At 36.6% G+C, this 20,246-nt stretch overlaps 1 non-coding gene across 1 annotated transcript; it reads right to left on the bottom strand.

Annotated features, from left to right (window-relative positions):
- Positions 1-19,760: 19,760 nt before the first annotated feature.
- LOC130027049 (U6 spliceosomal RNA) lies at positions 19,761-19,866 on the bottom strand. Its single transcript, XR_008792988.1, has one exon. It is a non-coding gene; the product is annotated as a U6 spliceosomal RNA (small nuclear RNA).
- Between the last annotated feature and the right edge of the window lie 380 nt (positions 19,867-20,246).

Below are 20,246 nucleotides of genomic sequence, written 5' to 3'. Positions count from 1 at the left end.
GGCGTTTGCCTTGCACCTGGTAGACCCAGATTCGATTCCTCGGGCCCTCTTGAAGAGCCCGGCAAACTACGAGAGTATCATACCTGCACGGCAGAGCCTGGCAAGCTCCCTGTGGCATATTCAATATGCCAAAAACGTAACAATAAGTCTTACAATGGAGACGTTACTGGTGCCTGCTCGAGCAAATTGATGACCAATGGGAGGACAGTGCTAGAGTGCAGTGATATAACTTAGATATCTATATCTTGAAAAATGCAAACATATCAAAAATTAATATAAATTCTAAGGATTTTATTAATCTCAAAGCATTGTTACTTTTGCTTTGCATAATATGTTTTGTATCTTATGTATACATTTTAAATAAACTTACTTGTTTGATTTACTTGTTTGGGGGTCATGTGTTCAAGAGAAAGGCTGAGAATTTATTGTTGGATGGATAAGCAGATAATAGGAACAATGGATACAATACATGTTAATTAATCTTATAAGATAAAATGGATATTCATATAAAATAATAAAATAGAAAACAAAGACACAAAAACCTATAAATCTCAGCAGGATCTGAGAAAAATAACCATATTCCATCACAGTGAAGTTGGTGTTCAAAATGAAGCTTTCAAAACAAATGATGAGCCTCTTCTTACTTGCATTATTAAGCAGGTTAGACCTTTGAGAAAGTGGATTACAGCGATACCAGCATGAGTTTAGAATGCAAAGAGAGATGCCCAAACCAAAAGAACACCATTTTCAACAAATTTATGTAGTAAAGATTTACAAATTTTCCTGTACCAAAAGTCATACAGCCCACAATGTGCACTTTTTATCTATGTGCAAAGAAGCAGAGAGAAATGGTGGAGGGAGTGATGGATTTGACAATTCCATAATATTCAGAAAGAACCCAAAATAGTTGATGAACATTTGTTAGAAAACACAGTAGGTCAATATAAGAACGTCAGATTAAACTGTGAGGTTTGTGGATTATAGCAGAAAGAAAACAACTTGAGGAATCTATTTTCAGCTGTGACTGTCACATTTTTGTGTGATATTTTAGCAAAAATGGTCCTTCTACCTAGAATATCTTTGAAAACATATGTATGCTAGCTATTTTTTTTTTTAGAAAAAGAAGAGTGTCTAGTTTTGGACAGATGATAGATTTGTTTACAATCTTGGAAGTTAGTGCGTCCACTCAAAGGCTAAGGGAAGCACACTTTCCATCATAACAAGATTTGCTTCCTGAATCTTGTACATTGCACAAGCTCATTCACTCTTTTGAATGAATAGGAACAGAAGAGGACACAAATATGATAATATTCAGGTAGTTTGCTGGGCCTTTAAGTAATAAGATTCATTGTAGGACCCAAAGTTTCATGTTTTTAGTTCTTTCTATGTCAATAAAGTTAATGGTTAATCTGTTCTTTTATAAGTCATAAAATTTCAGTACTTCTTAATTTTCAACACACTACTGTCAAGGTCTAAGGTGGCTGAAGAAGTCTAGATCCCGTGAACCTTCCAAAATTGACCCGTCAGCGATCTCATCAAACATAGAACTGGGTACAAGGGAAAAACTACTAGAAGTGTAATCAAAATCATACAGAATACAGAAGTTAGATGTAAAAGAAAAGGAAATTTAATACAAAAGAAAAACATGCCCAGAGCTCAAGTTATATAAATTATATAACATTTATATTAAATTATACAAAGACGAGGACTTTTGAGATTGAAAGTTTATAATTTTTTAAATTTTTCTCAAAAATTAAACAAATTGCTATAATAGTAATCAAACATAGGGCCTCAGAAATGGTACAGCAGACAGGATGCTAGCTTGCTTGTGCCTGACCTGGATTTAATCCTGGCACCACATGTGGACCCCTAAGCAATGCGAGGATACCTTAGTGAAGAGCCAGGAGTAACTGTCAAGCACTACGGTTGTTGGCTACCCCACCACACTCACAAAAAAGTAAACCGTCACAATAAAAACTCCTACAAAGTTTAACCTTAGTAATAAAAAAAAATGTTGAAAGAAAAGAAGACAAAATATCCCAATAAATCAGGAATTGGAAAACTACAACCTACAGACAAAATTTAGTGTACCTGCAGTATCTATAAACAGTGATTTTTTAGAACATAGTCAGGCTGGAGTGATAGCACAACGGGTAAGGCAGTTGCCTTGCACGTGACCAATATGACCGATGTGGGTTCGATTCCTCCGCCCCTCTTAGAGAGCCCGGCAAGCCTGGCAAGCTCCCCATGACGTATTCAATATGCCAAAAGCAAGAACAAGTCTCACAATTTGTTGTGAGACGTTACTGGTGCCCACTGGAGCAAATCGATGAACAATGGGAGGACAGTGCAACAGTGCGACAGTCATGCTTATTAATCTGAATATTTACCATGACTACAATGGCAACATTAAAATCTGTAACAGAAAATATAAGATTTGCAGAGCACAAAGTATTGTTTCATTCCATACACATGGGGCTGGAGCGATAGCACAGTGGATAGGGTGTCTGCCTTGTGCGCGGTGGACCCAGGTTCAATTCCTCAGGTCCTCTCGGAGAGTCTGGCAAACTACCCGTCATGTATTCAATACGCCAAAAACAGTAACAACAAGTCTCACAATGGAGACATTACTGGTGCCCAATTGAGCAAATCAAAGAACAAGGGGAGGACAGTACTACAGTGCTACAATGCAATGATACACACAGTCTGCCCACTTCTGACTTCTGTCATGACAGGAATAAACAGTTTGCCCCCAAAATGCTCAAAAAATTAAAGACTATCATAACAGGGGCTGGAGCAATAGCACAGCAGGTAAGACGTTTGCCTTGGATGCGTCCGACCTGGGTTCGAGTCCCAGCATCCCATACGGTCCCCTGAGCACTGCCAGAGGTAATTTCTGAGTGCAGAGCCAGGAATAACTCCTGTGTATCACCAGGTGTGACCCAAAGAGCAATAAATTAATAAATAAAATAAAAAAACTATGATTAAAAAATTATCACAACAAATTACGTAAAAATAAGCTGATACAAAAATCACGCAGTAAATTAAGCAGCCTTAATTAGAATTTAAAAAATCAGTAATAAATGAAGAGAACTCAAGGTACAATGCAAAATTTAAGAAATGCCACGTTAAAATTAAATAAAAAGAGGAGAAGTGTAGGATCAAATAATCACAACACATGATGCTTTATGGGAAATAAAAATGGGAGGGAGAACAATTTTAGAAAGCACAAGTAAAGAAGAGGGGCCAGAGTGATACAATAAGTGGGGTGCTTTTCTTGCACACAACGAATTAGGGTTGATTCCCTGACATTGATTTGCTCGAGCGGGCCCAGTAACGTCTCCATTGGAGACTTTGTTGTTACTGTGTCTGGCATATCAAATACGTCACGGGGATCTTGCCAGGCCCTGCCTTGAGGGCGAGATACTCTTGGTAGCTTGCCGGGCTCTCCGAGAGGGGCGGAGGAATCGAACTCAAATCGGCCATGCTGGCTGCGTGCAAGGCAAACACCCTACCGCTGTGCTATCGCTCCAGCCATATGGTCTCCAGAGTACTTCCAGAATTAATTCCTGAATGCAGTGCCAGGAATAACCCCTGAGCACTGCCAGGTGTGACCCGAAAACAAACTAAGAAATAAATAAAAGATGGAGAAAAATAGTTGTTTTAGAAAAAAAAAACAACAAATACAGATGGAAACAAAGATCCAACACACAGATTCTGTGAATTCTTAAGTGAGAAAACTAGTTAAGGAGAGTTCACGAAGCAAATGCCTCACGAACTGAAAATGTAACTTTGAAATGTAAAAATAAATTCATAATAATTAAAACTGTTTTAGCTTAAAACACAACATAGTGTATCTGAAATCATAAACAGCAGTCAAGTGTCAAATCGATCCAAGTCAAATTCAGTTATATTCAAAAGGCAAAAAAAAAAAAAAAAAACCCATCTTGAACATCTAGGCGAAAAAGAACATTTCTCCGAAAAAGAATCTTGGGCTGACCGACCTGGTTTTCTATCTCTATCACTGCATATGGTCCCCTGAACACCCCCAAGAGTGATCCCTGAGCACAGAGCTTGTAAGAAACCCTGAGCACTGCTGGGTTTCCACCGTACCACCACTATCACCACCAACTGCCCTATAATGACCACCCAACTCCCCAACCCCCCAAAAAAAGAAAAGAAAAAAAGAAACGGGACCGAGAGAATATTTAGGGTTTCAGACACAGGCCTTACATTCACTGAAGCCCTGTTTGATCCCTAGAGTTCTCGGGATTACCTGTTTCCAGCATTTGACATGTAGCACTGGAAAACTGTAAGCACGCGATCAGTTACACTGATAGTCCCTGTATCACATCCTTAGGCACTACATCCATAGGTGCTTGCATTCAACCCAGTGTCCTTTTGTCTGATCGCATTCAGCCCAGTGTCCTGTTGTCTGATAATTCCTGGAAGTGACCACAGGGTTCCTTAAGTAACTCATAGAAGCAATCTTCTCATACTAAGAGCGAATCTGTTATCACTGGATTTTTCCATAGCAATGCTGTTTCAGGTGGAAAGTAGATGTATTTATTTAAGGTATCACAGGGATAATATATGAGCTAGGATTTTTGTTTTGTTTTGGTTTGGTTTTTTGTTTTTGTTTTTAAATTGAGCGATAATGGAAATTTTTTTTAAAACCTCAGCTTATGTCTGGCCAATGCCCATCACAGTGCCTTGTAGCGCCAACTGGAAGATCTCCCTGCTATCTCAGTCCAGTCCCTCCTTTTATTTCCTGACAAGCAGCTGTTCTCCGATAGTTATCTCACGTATCTAATCAAACATGATTCTAAGAGGACCCAGACTATCACAATCTAGAAATAGTAACCTAGGTACTGTACTCAGTTTTTTTTAAAAAAATAATAAAACTAAATTAAAATTTATTACAAACAGCAAAAACATTAGTAGAAATTATAGATGCTTGGGGATGTTATGTTAAAATTATTTGCAATTTGTTTAAGACAGAAATTTTACTGAGGTCTTCATTTTTATTGGGTATATCTGGCAATCTGAGTATTACATAAATCCAAATGTGACCATGAAAAAAAACAGCAATGCTTTTTATAAATGTTGAATTTGTATGTGGGATAAAAAACATATCAACTATATTTGGAGCATTTTTGATGAAAACTAGCATGGAAACTACAAACAACTATTCGAATGTCCAAAAAAAAATCAGAAAACAAACTTGGAAAAATGCTACGTGGTCAGAGAAAATTCTGAAGTTTGCTAAATATGAACCATGTAGTCACTGAAAATCGAACAGCTATATTTATGTCACAGTTGATCCCATTCAGAATGAAAGCAAATTGATAATCGTGAATGAAGGTTAAAAAAAATCAAACAATGATTCTCGGAACTGAGGGATGGAGGTTTGCATTAGATTCTGGGCGCCAGTTCAGTGCCTCTAGCTCTACTGTGTACGAGCTGGGATACACACCGCCTCAAATGATTATGCAATTTTCTATACCCATAGACAGATAGATACGTACATGTATTGAACTGAATTGCACAATCCCTGGCAAGCACCATTTCTACAAGATATATGAGCACCATGCTCACAATCATACACTGTCCAACAACTATCACTAAGAAAGCGCAAATCCTGAAAGCATGACATGTGTGTCAGCATGGGCACCATAGCCAAGTGTGTAAGCATCACAACCAGACATCTCCCTGACAAGGAACACTATTAGCTCTTTCTATGAGCGCCACAAACAGGCCTGTGCAAGCTGTACTAACAAAAAGATAGAAGAGAATGGGAATAATTTCATGAAACTTTGCCACTGACAACCAAATTGTAGCATTATAGCACCGTAGCACTGTCTTCCTATTATTCATCAATTTGTTCGAGCGGTCCCAGTAAGTAACATCTCCATTGTGAGACTTGTTACTGTGTTTGGCATATTGAATACCTCACGGGTAGCTTGCCAGGCTTTGCCGTGCGGGTGAGATACTCTCAGTAGCTGCCTGGGTTCCCCGAGAGGGGTGAAGGAATCGAACCCCAGTCGGATGGACTGGCCATGTGCAAGGCAAATGCCCTACCACTGTGCTATTGCTCCAGCCCCAACCAAATTATAAATGGAAGAAAATTTAGTCTTACAAATAAAATTATTTAAGTTCATATACAACAATAATTGGCAGGATTAGAGCATTGCCATTCTGGAATGTAATGGTAATGTTCTGGTGAGTGAGTATAGCATCTGGGCCTTTCCTAATTTAGGAATATAACACTCCCTACAGTCTTGCCAAAGACATCAAAGCTGAGTTTGACCAGAGGTCTACCTGCCCATTGGCAAGAATCACAAAGAAGTGACAACATGTGAAAACACACCAGGACTATGGCATCAGCAACTTCAGCCTGGGATAAACTCCAAGAAAAGTGTCCAGCTTCCTAATAGAAAAAATTAAAGAGAAAGGAAAGGAGAACATTGGTGGGAGATGGAGGAAGGAATGACCTGATGATTAAAATGAACTTGTAAACACATCAATTTAGAAACCTGATGACTAAGCCCTAGAGCATCAGGATAAAAGCATGTGATAAAATATTCAAAAGTTAAGGGAGCTGATTACTAGGAAAGTCAAGGCAGTGCTTACTTTGGGAAGAGAAGAGCACAAGCATATGAAGAGTCTTCTGGGTTAGAAGGAATCTTTAATTATTGGATGTGGCAGTGATTAGAATGGTATCTGTCATATAGTTTTGGGTGCTGTTCTGTATTCGTGATGTTTACTTTAAAATCAGGGTTTTTAAAAAGACATTAAAAATAAAATTAAAAGAGCTTCACGAAGTTATTGGCTCTTAGCAATTGCCCAGTACATGGTCATAGCACAAAAGAGAGGAATCATATTTAGAACAATTTCTTCCAAAAATGTTTTTTGAAATGATGATAATTTTTTAGCCCACAGGCATCATGATCTTCCTCCAATGTATGTCGAGTTATTAGAAAGATCTCCTTTTCCAAAATGTGTTTATGGCAATGAAAGCAGAATGCTAAACTTTCAGGCTTTTAGCCTCATCATAAGCAAACACCAACACACACACAAAAAAGGTTATAAGGAGAAAGGTGCTTTATACTTCACAGGGGATCCTTATTGCCAAGGCATTAACTCCTTTGCATTCTGTTAAATACTGTATCAACTTAGCCTGTATTCAGAACCATGGAGAAACTTATAGATTGAAGTCTATTTGTTCAATTGTAAATTTATGTGGAAAAAGCAATGAATCCCAATCTGAGTCCACTCTTTCTTATTGATTGCAGAACTACATAGGCTGTGTGAGGCAGAGAACAATTAATGCTCTTCTTAGTGGGATTTGTGGCTTTAGGAGACTATGCCTCTTGCCTTCCCAAACTCAGTGAATGTCTTATAGAAAGGAATATCTACCTCAGTTTGCATTTTTCTATCTGTAAATGGGTGTGCAGTTGCTATTCATACTGAGCCTTAAGTAATATTATTAAGGAAGGTAGCTTCTCCTTACTTTAACAAAGCACCTTTTATATGCAGTACCATACCTGCTCAATTGCTAAATCTTGGCATATCTGCCAGTGCCTGAAAGTTTTAATTGTTTTCTGGCATCTGCAAAGAAAAGCTAAAAATCTCTGAATTTATACATACCTAAAAGGACACTCCCTTCAAATGCACATTCGTTTCACCTAAATGTATTTGCAAATTCATTTGGACTTCTCATCCTGTTCAAGCCAAAGGAAAGTGATTTCCTGCTTTCCATTCTTAAGTACTTAATTTCTACACCATGCATTTGTCAAATACTATTTATTTCTTTGTACCTTTAATGGTTGCACAAGCATTCTAGCATTCCTTCCAATCTACCACTCTATTGAGTACATTCCTATTTTTGAATTTTTCTGTGAATAATAATAATGAGTGAAATGACCATAATTCACATGTATTGACTGTTTAATGTAAATCAGGCAATGTTTAATGCTTTTAATGCAACAACTTTACAGGGAAGATGTAATCTTTACCTCCATTTAGAGTCATTTAAACCAAAGCTTAGAAAATGATATCCAAGATCCCTATATATTTAGATTCACAAGAGAACTTAAACACAAGTAGTCCTATTGCAAATGTTCTTAATAAAGTATTCTGCTGATCAAAACAAATTTAAGAAGTGACAATTTAATGTAATCTAAAAGACTTCACAAAATGCCTGCTGTTTTGATTTTTCCTGAACTAATTTGCTGACTTGTATAATATAAACTTTATATGTGTGTTCACATGATATATGTATACATATAAATATATGTGTATATGTGAAAGTTATCAAGGGCAACCTATAAATGCTACGGCAACAAAAAAATAAAAATCTTGGATTTCTAAGGAAATGTCTATGTTCAATCTTGGACACTCAACTCCCCAAAGGCAATATATGTATATTTATATATATACATATGTGTACATATATGTTATTATATATGCTACTATATATGCATATATATTACTATACAGGGATACATATATAGTAATTATGCATGCATTTTTAAAATTTTTTTCTAATTTATGTAGCAAAAGAAAATTTCAGCAGTTAATGGGATGTCAGTATCTTATCTAAATTATCTCTATGCTTTTTGTTTCTTACTAGATTCATTAAGTACTTCTCATTTAAATACATTATTTTAACATCTGTATTTCAGTGAAGTAGTTTTTATTTTAAAATATATTACCAAGTGTTTACATTAGTTATTATGAGAATATTTGGTAAAAATTTCCAGATACAAATATAAAGGGCTGTATATGTGGTAACATCATAGTACTCTCTAATCAGAGATAGTGGTATTCTGTCTGCCTAAATTTAAGATATTATCTCAATTTTCCAGGATTTATATTTGTCTAAATCTGGTAGCAATCAGAGACTGTTTCTGGCTCCATGTTCAGGGATTACTTTTGGTTATATTCACTGAAGACAAGCACCAGACCCGTGTTCTATCTCTGTGGACCTCGATATAACATTTAATGTAAATAACTATTTTTGTATCCGTTTCAAAAGTAAAGGTGTGAAACAAGACAAAATACTACAAAACACATTTTTAAATGTGGAGGTCCTCTTGTGATAGAATTTGTAAACGGAGGTTATAAAATAATTCAGGAAGAAGACTTGAGGGCAGAAAAACTGATTTTTAGTTTTGGGTGATACCTGGCTCTGCTCACAATAAACTCCTGGCTCAGCACCAGGACTGAGTCCTGCTAGGCTCAGGAACCATCTGATGGTCCAGGGATTGAACCCGTTGTGGTATCTCTCTAGTCATTGGAGTAACAAAGATTGGAAAATTATAGATTTAACATTCACTTGCTATATACTTAGCTTCTCTAACTTTCAGTTCATTTTCTGAAAAATGTGCAATATGATGGTATATGACTCATTGTATTATAAAAAATGCAAGAAAATTGCATGAAAAAGTACATAAGAAATGAAAACTAATGGTTAGTAAACTAAACTAAACTAGTAAACTAAACGAGTTTAGTTTACTCTGCTAAACTAGTGGTTTAGCAGAGTAAAATGGTAGATTTTCTTACCATCACCTATCATTAGAGAATTGCATATTAAAAATGACACACATAGAATTATGCTGGAACAGCAAAACCAAGTACTTATGAGAATATGAAGCAACAGGAACTCTCATTTAGTGCTACATGAAGTCCACTTTGGGAGATAGTTTGGCTTTTTTTGTACAAAATAAAAACATACTTAACTTATAATTCATCCACTGTATTGCTTGATATTTACATAAATGAGTGGAAATCCTATGTATGTAGATGTCTTCTCTGTGACATTTCTATGAGATTCACTCATAAGTGCCAAATATGTAAGCATTGAAGACAACCTTCAGTATATTAATAAATGAAAAAATGGAATTACATCCATATTACCAAATATTATTATAATTTTCATCATTATTGTTGTTGTTCTTATTTGGTGGCCACCCCCAGTGATGCTCAGGGTCTACTCCTGGCTTTGTACTCAAGACTTACTCTTAGCAGTACTTGGTGGATCATGTGAGATGTTGGTAATTGAACCTGGGTTGGCCATGGTAAACACTCTCCCCACTGTGCCATCTCTCTGGCCCCAATCACTGAATATTATTGACTGATAAAAATATACAAGATTTTCACCAACAAAAATACGAATAACATTAGCAACATGCTGCTATTTGAAATATGTAACCTGACATGTCTACATACTGCATAATTTTTATTTCTACATAGAAAAACATACTATCAAAGAGTGAACAATGGATATAAATGCAGACAGCATTTCAGATTTAAAACAACTATTGGACTGTGAATTTAAAAACTGTAAAAAAGTAATAAATCTTTCTTGTTAATACACTGAATACTGATTACTAATTAAAATGATAATAACAGACTATAAAAATATAGTAAAATTAGTTATACATTTTAAAAATTTTACTTTTTAAAATGTTTCTATGAGAAATGTTTAGTCACATAAACTGTTCACTTCTTATATCTATTGAATCAGTCTAATCTGTAAAATGTTTAGCAAAATTTCTTGCTTTTCCAATTTAGCATGTCTCCGTATCTTGACTTTCTGGCAGTGACCTTTCATTATTTTTCTTAATTGCAGTGAAAATTTCCTTTTTATTATTTCTCCATTTCCTTGCTAATAAAAAATAAAAAAATCAGGTCAATTCAATCCTCTGAGTCTCACCTTCATTCTCCATTTCCTCTTACAACTGAACTTTCCCAATTAACCACCCCTGGATGGAAAATCACTTCCAAAGCTCCTGTTAGAAACTTGTAGTATAATCTTGAGTTAGAGTGGATAACGATTGGTCTTGCCGAACCTTCTATTCCTGTGTACTCTGTTCATATATCTTGAGGTCAACTGAATTTCTAAGAACATCAATTCAGTGTTTTATACTCTGTGATGGTTTTCAGACTGTAAAAATTTTAGGAGTTTAAATATACTTTTTTATTTCAGAGATTCTGTGGATTAAAATTCAAGCACTGTTTGACTGGGTCTTCATCATAGAACCTAACAATGCTGTAATCAGGTTGTTGTCGGCTGTATTTCCATCTGGAGACTGGACAAGGGAAGAATCCACATCTGGCTCACAATTTGTAGTGGAATTTATTTCCATACAGCTGTATGCAGAAGGACACCTGTTTCTTACTGAGTCAAAGAGGCCAGTTATAGTTTCTCCCTGCCACATGCCCTTCATAGCCATTGATGGCATAGCTGATTTCTAATTGAAGGTCTGCAGGAAAATTTCTCTATCTTGTTTGTCATAAACAGAAATATAATATAATATAGCATAAAATTGATATGTTATCTTTTCCGTATTCTATCTTTATAAATAAGTCATGTTTGAACTTTGACTTAATTGATGGGCAAAATATGGACCCAATTTCTAAACTGTCATTCTTGCATGTGTCTGTCATTCACATCTCATTTGTGTCTGGGTCACTTTTTTACCACTGTCTCTTCTCTCTTTTCTTTACAACTCAGTTTCTTAGACTGCATTTCAGTCTCTGCTCTTGGTACTTTTCAATGTGCCTGCTGTTTTCTTGTAAATTGTTGTCTCTCTTATCCTTTTCTTCCCATTTTCCTTCTCATCTTGCTTTTATTTTTCCTGCCATTCTTGCATTTTCTTTTGTAAATTCTACCCCCTAGCTCTTTCCAAAAATAATAATTGTCCATTTCAGACAATATACCAGAAAACATAACTACCAAAAGCTTCCTAAAAGTGCAGGAGAATTACTGGTCAAATCAGGGACATTCTGGAAGAATCTGATACATGGAATAAAGAGCTGCCCTGGTTAGATTTGCATTTCACAACATCTGACCCACCAGAAATTTTAGCCATCACCATATAGGGCAGTGAAAACATCATTTTGAAATTTTGGTATGGGCATTGCATATAGATAGTATAAAGTATGTACGATGCTTGTCTTATATGCAGCAGCCTACCCTGGTCTGATCCCCTCACTCGGTATGGTCCCCCAAACAAGCCAGAATTGAATGCTATGAGCGATGCCAGAAATAAGCCAGAACAAGATTAGGTTCAAATTAACAATAACAATAACAACAAAATAATAACAAGAATTTGCTTAATGATCTTGCTGACCAATGAAGTATACATATTTGGAGTAGATTTTAAACATATAAGTATACAAAAGATACATTAACTTTAAAATTTTACCGTAAGTAGAATTTATAGTTTTAGTCTAATCAATTTAGGTGTTCATATTATTTAGAATATAATAAAATTATTCAACAGAACAATATGTATGTTTCTCAAAAAAAAATCTAGGAATTGAGTTTTCTTATAACCAACAATTCTGTAACTCAGAATAGGTCCTAAGAGATCCAAAAAACACAAAACGGGAAAGGCACCCGCACTTCTGCGCTCAGAGAAGTACTATTCACAATAGCCAACATCTAGAAACAACCCAAGTGCCCAACAATAGTCTAGTGGAATAAAGAAGCTATAGTACATCAAGACAATGAACTACTATGCAGTCAATAGGAAATACTAAGTCATGAAATTTGCTGTTATGTGGGTGGACATGGAAAGTGTCATACTAAGTGAAATGGCTAGAGGGGGAGGGGTAGATATTTATATTTAGATATAGATATTTATACTTGCTTTGAGGATATGAAGAACAGAGTAGCCAAGGTAGAGGAGAAATGCCCAAAGACAATAGAAACAAAGGCCACAAGTCAGTCCTTACTAGCAAGATTACCACAATAGAGAGAAAGAGGTTAGATCAGAGATGGTGCCACTATGACAATGATAGTGGGAAGTGATCGTTCTCGACAAAAGAACTGAGTACTGAAAGAAGGTAAATGATATGCATTATTATCCTCTCAGTAACAGTATTGTAAACCACAATGCCTAAAAGTAATAAAAGAAAGCAGTCATAGAGGCAGGCAGAGGGGCAGAAAGGAAACTGGGGATATTGGTGGAGAAAAGTCTACACTGGTGAAGAGATGGGTGCTTGAACATTGTACAGCTAAAATGCAATCCTGAAAAACTTTGTGACTTGTAACTTATTGTGATCCAATAAAGTAACAAGAATACTTTAAAAAAATCAGCAATAACCATGCCACCAGACTCCATACCAGGTTGTTTCACATAAGGCACCCAAGAGGGGGGCAGGTGAGAGCCCTCCCTACCCCAAGGGACTCAGCCCTGGCAGCCAAAAATCTCCACAACCCAATCACTACCATGCTCAAGACCGCTCCCCATGTGTTTGGGCCAAGCTTCATGCATGAGTGAAATCCTACAGAAACCAGGTAATGCAGAACTTTGTGACCTTGGACCTGGGCTCAACAGGACCAGGAGTGGAGATCCTCTGCCTGCTTTCCCCAGTCTCCAGAGACCCAGAGATCATGCCCATAAGCCACCCTCTGCTGGCCCCAGATAATCTCTTCATCGGCACCGTCCACACCCCAGGGCTCCTTCTCCTGAAAGGGAGCATAACATGAGGCCCTCATAACCATGCCATGGGACTCCACACCAGGATGTTTCCCATGGGGCACCCCAAAGGGAGGGTTATAGCCCTTTCTGCCCCAAGGGACCCAGCTCCAGCAGCCAAAATCCTCCACAACTTAACCACCGCCAGGCTCAAGGCCATGCCCCAAACACTTGGGCTGAGCCTCACATATGAGTAAACATATTCCTGAACCATTTGGCCACAAAAGCACCCGTACAACACACCATAAAACACTCTCTACCCATTCTTCATAATTACAATACCACATTTGTTGGGGTTTAGATAGTAGACAACAAATCATAGAGGGAAATTTAAATTTATACATATGCATATATACATATTTTCAGATATATATACCAAAGCTCACATCACCCAAACTTTAACAACATGTTAGTGATATCCTATAGGATGTCTTATTGGCTCTTGCCAAAATAGGACAATCTTCACACTGTTTTCTATATGAGTACTTTTTTGTAAGCATGTTCAGAGTTGTTCATAACAGCCAATTCAAAATATACTATTTTGATTGTGTTTTGGGACAAAGCTTGGGGCTTGGGATGGAAACATCCTGAATTTGGTGGTGGGAAGGTGAGGTGTAATGGTGGTGGGATTGGTGTTGGAATATTGAATGTAATCAAACATTGTGAACTGATTTATAAAATTAAAAAAATGTAATGTGGAGTTGATGCCCAATTCAATCAGCTTAATCGATGGCTGAATAAATAGCAGTGCTCTTACATAAAAAAAATCAGCATACAAGAATATAGAAAAATGTAACATTTTAAGGATAAAATACAAACAATAGAAACCAACTTGTTAATAATTACAGAAGATTCTAATGGGATTTTTAACTGTATAATTTTTTAAAAAGCAAAGATTGTTAAAGTGATTTTAAAAAATGTGAAAACACTGTTTAAAGGACCAGAAAGACAGTACACTGGGTAAAACTTCTTCCTTTCATGTGGCCAATCTGTATTCAATCCCCCAAGCACTGTGAGGAGGGATCCTTGAGCACAGAGACTGGAATAATCCTAAAACACGGCTGGATTTAGGCCCAACACTTCCCCCGCAAAATGTGTGTTGATTATAAAAGACATACAAACTGAAAATAATAATAAACATCAGAAGTTTGAGGGATGTCACGTGAGTAAGGTGCTTTCCTTGCCTGCAGCTGATTCGGGTTTGATCCCCAGCATTTCATATAGTTCCCCGAGTACCACCATTGAGTATCTTGGAAGATTGTTCTATGCATATTCCAAAGTGGTAGTACAATTATTTCATTAGATAAACTCCACTATGTTTCATGTTGTCAAACTCTTGTATACACTTAGATCAAGTAAATAATTAATGAATAAGAAAACCAAATTTGACTAAGGCAAGGCCACTCTCAATAGGATCACGCTAATTGTACTCTGTAATGTATTTGGCATATCTGGGATCTCAGTGCATTTTAATCTCTTGTATTTTTCCTGGAATTAAATGTCATAGACTTGCGGAAATAATTACAAGTTCTAAATTGTGCTCCATTCACTGGGCATATCCATTTGTTCTTTGCCATACAATTCTTTATATCACCTTCTATTAATCTTTCAAGTATGTTGATCAAATTTATTCTACCAAGTAATTCTATATTTATAATATCTTAAGTATATCTTTAGCAACAAAACATCACTGATACTATCTTTTAAAAATAATCATAATGAAATATCAATTACAGTTGTCTTTAATTTTTAGTTTAGTTTAGTTGTGTTTATTTACTAGCACATCTCCAGTTTCTGAGAGGAATAACTGCTTGCCCACATAGGCATGTGATCAAAGGACTGAACTACAAAGATTTTACATAACCTGCTGTTGCTTTAATTCTTAATATGGGGCAACAGCAGTCAATTTCACAGAAGATAGCTCAACCGTCATTACAAGATTTGAGTTATTGCCCCTTCCAGGATCAGTCACCTAAAAGATAGGTGAATTGACCCAGGAGAATTAGGCTCATTACCTATTCTGAGAATTTCCAAAGCCACTTACAGAAAACTCAACACAAGATTCTCCTGAGAGTGGGAGTACTAAAGAAAAGTTTGTCAAGAGCTTTAGTTTATCAATTTACTGAAAATTCAATTCCAGGATCTTATTCTTATACCCAAGCCAATAGTCAGCTTTAGAACACACTACGACTAACAATTGAGTTGACAAACCTTGGAACTTGAAAATATTTTTCAAATTAGGGCAACGGTAAAAGAAAAGGACAAAGGTCTGGGAGAAGTGACTCAGTAACAAAAGGTTTGCCTTATATTAGTAGGACCCTTAGTTTAATTAGGGCATTGACCCACACTGCCAGATGCAATCCCCTGCAGGTGTGACCGCAATACCACCAGTGTGTGACCCCAGGCACCTCAACCAAAAATAAATAGATCAATAATAAAAAAAGGAAATGAAGTAGATCAAAGCTTGTCAAGGAACTCTGGAACTAGAGACCCCAGAAACTGTATATTTCCCTCTGTCTTCTGGCAAAGCAGAGTGATTCTGAACAACAATATCTATTTCCCTGAATGATGTTAGAGGAAAATAATAGGGCATACTTAGCAAAGTTTGAGACCTATTGTTTCAGTCAGACTTTTCACTCTCTTGGAGCGCCTGGTCCCTGACACATTTCAGCAGTAAAACTATTCTTTCAAACAAACAACTGACTTCTGAGCTAAAACTTTTCAACTTGGTCTCCTTCTTTTCCAAGTTGTGGGGGCTGACTTTCCTGTCATCTCCATCCTTGTGGCTGGCCTCCTGGGCTCAGGTACTTAAGAACACATACTGCTTTGTTTCCAGACTCTGACTTTGTCTCTATTTAGAACCTTCGGCTCTGGCTAGTAAAGATTTTTACTGAATCCCAGAATCCAGACTTCTCTGACTCTTGCTTGAGCTCCTTTGTGGCCCTGCTTGATTAACTGATCACTGCAGAAAGCAGTGAATGATTTCTGCAAAGCCCAGGATTACAGGCAGTTGATGAATATTAAACAGGCAAGAGTAGTACAGCCTGTAAAGCAGAAACAGTGTGCTATTATCTGACTCTCTTGATAGAATAGGAAATCTTTGAGAACAGGAACTGTGTCTTATTTAGCTGTGGAGTATATAGCACCTTGCCTATCATAAGAATAAAGGACTGACAGATGAATGAATGAATACAGGACAGCATGGACTCTATGCTCATGAAGTTTACAATCTTTCAAGTGTTTCTTCCCAGAATCAAATATATCCTTGTGTAGATAACCTGCATTGAACTTATTAAAACCATGTTTTTAACAAAATTATTTGGAAATACATTTTTCTTTATATGGAAATGACTGCAGATAAGTCCAAGTCCTATTTCTATTTTAGCTATTACCTATGGGTAATTATATAGCCTTATTTTCTTTAGCTTTAAGATAGAGCTAGGGTTTCTATCTTAAATTATTGTGGGAAAGCACAGCTAAGAAAATAGATATAAAGCAACAAATATAGTGTTTGGGACCTAATATAGATCTTGTGAAATTTCCTCTGCTTTCCTTCATACATTTCAAGTTTCTTGGCTTTTCTCTGAGAACTTACCTATAGGAAGCTAGAAAAAATATCTCTTTTGCATTTGTGTTAGTATTTCTATACTGCATGGGAGCTAGTAGAATAATAGCAAATTTTAAAATGCATCACACAGTTGTTTTCCCTGAACCACCACTAAAATATGTAGATGAAAAAATATTTCCTAGAAATTCACATCATACTACCCACTTTATCAAATATCCATAACTTCTTTTTTAAAATAAAGTTTTCCTCCCTGCCTAAGCATTACACTTCTCTGAGAAAGTTCACACTACAGTCTATTTTTAAGGATATTTGATGTTATTTATATATAACTTTATTGTAAACTACTGTCACTGTCACTGTCCTCCCATTGTTCATCGATTTGTCTGAGCGGGCCCAATAATGTCTCCATTTTGAGACTTTGTTGCTACTGTGTTTGGCATATCGAATACATCATGGGTAGTTTGCCAGGCACACCGAGAGGGGTGGAGTTATGGAACCTGGCTCAGCCTGGCTGGCTGCATGCAAGGCAAACGCCCTACTGCTGTACTATCACTCCAGCCATTGTAAACTACTATTAAACATAAGTACTTCTTTATCTTTGAATGCTGAGTATGCAACTCAAAATATTTAGCTCAAATATGTATTGCTAAGTTATGTTCTCAGTGTTACCTACTTCCCTATCCTAAATGAGCACTCCCTCATAATTACTTGGATCAGAAGAAAACTGGAGTCATCCTTTGCTCCCCTCTTTACTTAGGTCTCACACATCCAAATATTAGAAAATCCCAAAACTCACACTACAATGTAGATCCTGAATTTGGTCACTTTTCTTCACCTACACTGCATTGGGCCAAGCTACTAGTATGTTTTATCTAGGTGGTTGAAAAAGCTTACTATTTCCTCTTCCTATACCCTTCCTATTGTTTACTCAGAACAATTAAGTGAACTATATAAAATTGAAGTCAGATTATATATCATTGTCCTACTCAAAAGTGTCCAATGGTCTCTTGTCTCAATAAAAGCAAAACTCAAAGTTTTTAAAGCAGCCACAGTGATTGCCACCAATCTGATTCCTTAGCTTCTGTTTATTGTATCTGAACTATCATCTGCCAATCTCTCACTATTCACTGGTTATGTTGATGGTTGTTAAACAGAAAAACTCCGAGCTTCGTTGCTGCTTTTTCGCCAGGAGCTCATTTTTCACTTTCTTCAGTGTTCAATAACATTGTGCCAGAAAGATCATTCTTGACTCTCTTCTCTGAAACAGAATCCTTGCAACTTTAAATTTTTTTCATTTCTTTTATGAAACCTATCACTAATAGAATGAGTTTATTTTTTTATCTCACTTCTAATACATCTTCTCATTTCTTACCCTTCCACAATTCAAGATTTTTGCTTCACTTTGGTGTCCTAAATACACTACATGGGGTTAACCATTTAACATTTATGTGTGAATCACAAAACACATGTTCTAACCTCCCTAGGGGATCCGCCACTGCAGATTCAATATTACAACATAGAACCATTTATCTGTGGCAAAGAGGTTCACATTCAAGCCAACTCACGAACCAAGTTCACTATCACAATGATGGGAGAGTCATGTGTCATTGACATTAAATCATCAATTTTTAAAAAAATTAAATAGTTTTTAGAGTTTATCTTATTTTCACTTCTCTATTATTCTATATTCAATAGACTATTTGATTTCCTAACTGCAAGATAGAAACAACTTGCCATATTTGCTTTATTTATACCTTTGGTCTGCTTTTAATCTAAATTGCTTCTCCTGCTTGATGAAACTTAATTTGGTAAGCCTTTGACACTTGACTCAAAATGTAGCCATTCTTTTCTTCAAACTTATGGTTATATTTATAATAACATGCTTACTCTGTATTTAACTCTCATCTTTTTCTTCTGGCCTTTGAAAAATGTGAATATTTTATTTTTCTAGTCTTTGAAAACATGAAGCTTTTAAGGTCTCTCTCTCTATGAGAGAGAGACTGAAAACAAGAGGAATATGTTGAATGTTTTTTTAGAATTCCATGATGATTTGTACTAAATAACGTAAAATCAAATTCCACAATTTAAAAGAAATCCTCTTTTATTTTTTTCTCTGATACCATCTTTTTTTAAAAATTTTTACTAGTGAAACACCATGAGGCACAGTTGTAGACTTAAAATTTTTGTGCTTGGATTTCAGTTATACAATGATCAAGTACCCATCCCTCCACCAGTTCCCATTCTTCACCACCACTAATCCCAGTATCCGTCCCACCCCTCATCCCTGCATCCCACCCTGCCCCTGTGGCAGGGCATTCCCTTCTGTTTTCTCTCTCCTTTTGGGTGTTGTGGTTTGCAAAAGAGGAATTGAGTGGAAATCATGTTCAGTCTATAGTCTACTTTCAGCATACTTCTCCCATCCTGGGAGGATCTTCCCAACACCCTTTATTTGGTGCTCCCTTCTCTATCTGAGCTCCCTTTTCCCCTAGCATGTGTGGCTGGCCTCCAAGCCATGGAGCAAACCTCTTGGTACTAATCTCGGCCACTCTTGGGTGTTAGTCACCATTAACTAATTGGTGAATATAGACCATTGACGTTGAGAGAGATTATTGTTATGGGGTTTTGTGTCATCTTTTTGTAAGGGTCTCTTGTGATTGTAGGGTTTGTCTTGTCTTATAGTAGCCCCTTTAGCCCTCCTTAACGATATGGAATGCTTCACAAATTTGTGTGTCATCCTTGTGCAGGGCCATGCTAATCTTCTCTGTATCGTTTCAATTTTAGTATATGTGCTGCTGAAGTGAGCACTCTGATACCATCTTACAACCTGAGTTTGTAAGAGATTTTTTTCACTTATAATATTATATCGTTGAATATTAAGTTTATTGTGTTTCTTTTTTCTTCTTACTTTCCAGTTGATGAGGTGAGTAAGGTGTTGTGGTTAAAAGGGGCAGTGCTTAGGAACTAACACTGGCTCTGTGCTTAGGGTTGGTGCTCAGGGAAGGACAAGTGGTCCTGGGATCACACTGGATGAACCAGAATGCAAGGCATGTACCTTAATCCCTTTATTATCTTTTTGGCCACAAGTTGTTACTATTTTAATTGCTCCTATATTCTCTGTGATCATAATATATTTGAAACATCCTATAGATCATTAAAATTCTAGAAAAAAATTAGAATTCTAGAGC

Source organism: Sorex fumeus, unplaced genomic scaffold (assembly GCF_029834395.1).
Source record: "Sorex fumeus unplaced genomic scaffold, SorFum_2.1 ptg000035l, whole genome shotgun sequence".
In the NCBI taxonomy this organism is placed as follows: domain Eukaryota; kingdom Metazoa; phylum Chordata; class Mammalia; order Eulipotyphla; family Soricidae; genus Sorex; species Sorex fumeus.
This window is presented reverse-complemented; position numbering and strand designations above follow the sequence as displayed.